Raw genomic sequence first — 3,561 nt, forward strand, 5'->3', positions numbered from 1 at the left:
TCCTCACCTGTGTGAGAGTCACGGACAGCTCTTGCATCCTACAATTCCCACAATGCAAGGTAGTCAGAGTGTAGGGTTTGTTTGAGTGTAAAATACCAGCAAAGACAAAATTATTTTCTGATTTATACAAAGCTCAAAAACATCAGCAAGGGTTTGAGCTTCTGCCCGAGAAAGCATCATACCAAAAACAAGAAATCCGTTCAGACTTGAGGAAAAATAATTATTGATGCTCACAGCGTTTTCAAGTGTCAGAACATGGGTAGGAAGTGAAACATCTCAAAGACTCCGGAAGGTAAAGTAGTAAGAGATGTCCCTAAAGACCCCAGAACTGCCAAGTCAGGACTTGTAGTCTCAAAGAAGACAGTCACCAGAGCTCTGCACAAGAATGGACCGCGAGGTTGCAGACCAAGAAAATAACTCCACTTCTGCAGAAGAGACACCTTCAACCCAGACTGAAGTACACCAAGGACACCGTCTGCACAGTGAAATACGGTGGTGGGAGTATTATGTTGCGGGGATGTTTAAGTAAATCTGGAACTGGGAGTCTCCTCAAGATTTTGCAAAGAAATCATCAACCAATGAGCAGAAAACGTGTTTCTGGGCCATTACTACCTCCAGAACACTAAAGTGAACGTTACCGACCGGCCTGCAGAAAGCCATCAAATCAGCATTTGGGAAATAATAATTTTCATGGAGAGGATAATTGTTCTGAGTTTACGTACACCTTGCTAGGACTGAACCATCTAACCTTCCTACCCGCCTTAACTCTTCGTGTCATAGATTTAACGAGGCGCCGGAAACATTCCTCTGAGACTTTGGTCCACTGGGATGATAGCATCGCACAGTGTCTGCAGATTTATTGGCTGCACATCTGTGATGTGAATCTGCTGTTCCGCCACATCTCAAACAGAAGATTAAGACTTTATTGGTTCCACACAGAGCGGATTTACTTCTGTAGATTTCTGGTAAGAAAATGTAGCACATGAGTGTGTTAAAATTTAATAAAGAAAACGGTAGCAATCATGCACAGAAAGAAATAGACCACACACAACAGGCAGCAAGAACTGCTACCAAGTATTTGCAGTGCCTGGTAATGAGTGTCTCACTGTGGAGGAATTTAGGCCCACTTTTAATCACAGAATTGTTTTAATTCCACCACTGGAGTTTTTTTCATGCCAAAGCATCGTGATTTGATTTAAGTTTGGACTTTGAGCCATTCAGAGCCATCCAAGAGTCGTGTATGAGCTCTTGGAGTAATTTTAAAAGGCTGATCACTCCTGGGAAGGTTCAGCATAGTTCCAAGTTCTCTCCGTTTTTAGATGTCAGCCAACTTTGTCACTTAGGTGTTTCTTGAGATTATTTTAGCCTACTTCACTTTGTCAGACAGATTCTGTTTAAGTGATTTTTTTTGGTTAGTGTAGTAACGTTGAACTCGGCTTTCCCCCCCAAAAAACGTTTCTAATTCATGACTCCATCCATCTAAAGTGAAGGTAAAAGTGAAGGCAGACACACTTATCCTCTTCTTCTTCCTGTGGCGTCTGCACATTCCCCTCACAGGGAAATTTACCACAATTGCATGCATGACAAGACAGAACAGGACTTGGCATGACTCTGCTTCTGCTCATATGATTAAAAGCTCACACTGAGCAGATCATGCCGAGTACTACGCAGGAATAAACAGAGTAAGATCACCTATCAGTCACTGCTGCGTGACCAATACGTTCTTTGTCTTGATTTCAGAAGTAGAAGAAGCTGCATTATATGTGAGGTGATGTAACTACAGACTTTGCCCCAAGGAAGCAAAAATAAAGCACCAGCATAACGACTGAGTGAGCCGACAGCTCTGGAAACTCTGCAGGCTTGTGCAAAAGGGTTAAAACATGCTGGAGGTGGAAGGTTTCCCCAAGTTTCACATGATGATGTGTGATAATTATGTGAAAGAAAAATCAGAGTGGTAGCAGTCAGCATTGAACTTTCTAAAGTGGAGGTTGAAGCCTCGTGAACATGAATATTCTGTATTTTTATAGAGAAGAAAAGACACAGAAACCCACAAAGTCAAGACATCTGTGTCGCAACATAAAACAGAATCTTTCTAAAGATATTGTTTTATGACTTGTAATTGATCACAGCACCGTGTGGCTTGAGGCGCTCTTCATTTCTTTATCCGTTGGTAGAAAAATGTGAGGTAAAGTTAGTGAAACGTGTAAAGACATACATGGAAATAAAGGATGTAAGACAACTTCTTTAAGTAGTCTTCGGGAAACGTTCTCCAGGCTTCTTGAAGAACATTCAGAGCTCTTCTTTGGATGTTGGCTGCCTTTTGTTCTGTTCTCTGTCAATGTGATTGCCACACTGCCCCAATAATGTTGAGGTCCAGGCTCTGGAGGAGGCCAATCCATGACTGATAGTGCTCCATTGTGTGCCTGTGTTTTTTTAAAATATGTTTTTATTGTGTGTTTGGGATCAATGTGATGCTGAAGAATGAAGCCATTGCCAATCAGATGCTTTCCAGATGGTATTGGATGGTGGATTAAAATCTCACGGTACTTTACTGGGTTCATAATTAGAGTCATCTCTCCATCAGGCCTGATTTTCAGTCCAGGTCTTGTGTAATTAGGCACACCTCAACCTTTGCGCCCCATTTTTCTTCCACTGAGCCTCTGATGAGGCTCCATTGAAGAGTAGAAGGATCAGCTGAAGGTGCGGAGGCAACTCACAGGTCCTGTGTCAGCTCTTTGTTGTTTCTTTCCCCATATCTCTTAACATCAAGACTTTGAGATGCTGATCATTTGCTGTAGATTGTTTTTAGACCCTTCACTTCTTCTGTTCTCCATTTGTGCAATTTTAAGGACACACTTTACACTGTGCCAAGATATGCCAAATTGTGGGTTAATCAGAATCAGAATACTTTATTGATCCCTGGGGGAAATTATTTTTTCCCCCAGGGATTTTGGGATTGACCTAGTTGTCCAAAAATACTATTTCATCATTTTGTCAGACTCTGTTAACATTTTCTGTAAATTCAGCCAAAGAAATTTGAACGAACTGTGTGTTTTTGCAGCAGGGTGCTATAGCAACAAAGAGCCTAAAGACACAATTTAATTTTTTTTGTTTAATTTTCTGTTATGTGCAGATACAGCACTGGTTCATCCCTTGGGTTAGGTGACATTTTATGCTTGAAGGATTCACAGATCAGTGTCGGGCCAACTGCTCTCGGTGCAACCTAGGTCTCGGCTGAAGACCAGAGGAGACCGTGCCTTTGCCGTTGCTGCACCCAGGCTATGGAATACTCTCCCTCTTCATATTCGCGCGTCAGATTCCATTCAGTCTTTTAAATCACGTTTAAAAACGTATTTTTTCGCCTTCTGGCATTTAAGGCGAATTAGGGTAATTTACATCTGGCTCTGTATTTAGATTATGTAATTATCTTATATTTTATATATTTGTAATTTATATTTTATTGTGATTTTATTTGTACTGCGATTTTACTGGAAAGCACTTTGGTGTACTTTGGTCTTAAAAATGTGCTATATAAATAAATTTTGATTGATTGATTGATTG

The sequence above is a fragment of the Simochromis diagramma genome, unplaced genomic scaffold (assembly GCF_900408965.1).
Source record: "Simochromis diagramma unplaced genomic scaffold, fSimDia1.1 OVJJ01000302.1, whole genome shotgun sequence".
Taxonomy (NCBI): Eukaryota; Metazoa; Chordata; class Actinopteri; order Cichliformes; family Cichlidae; genus Simochromis; species Simochromis diagramma.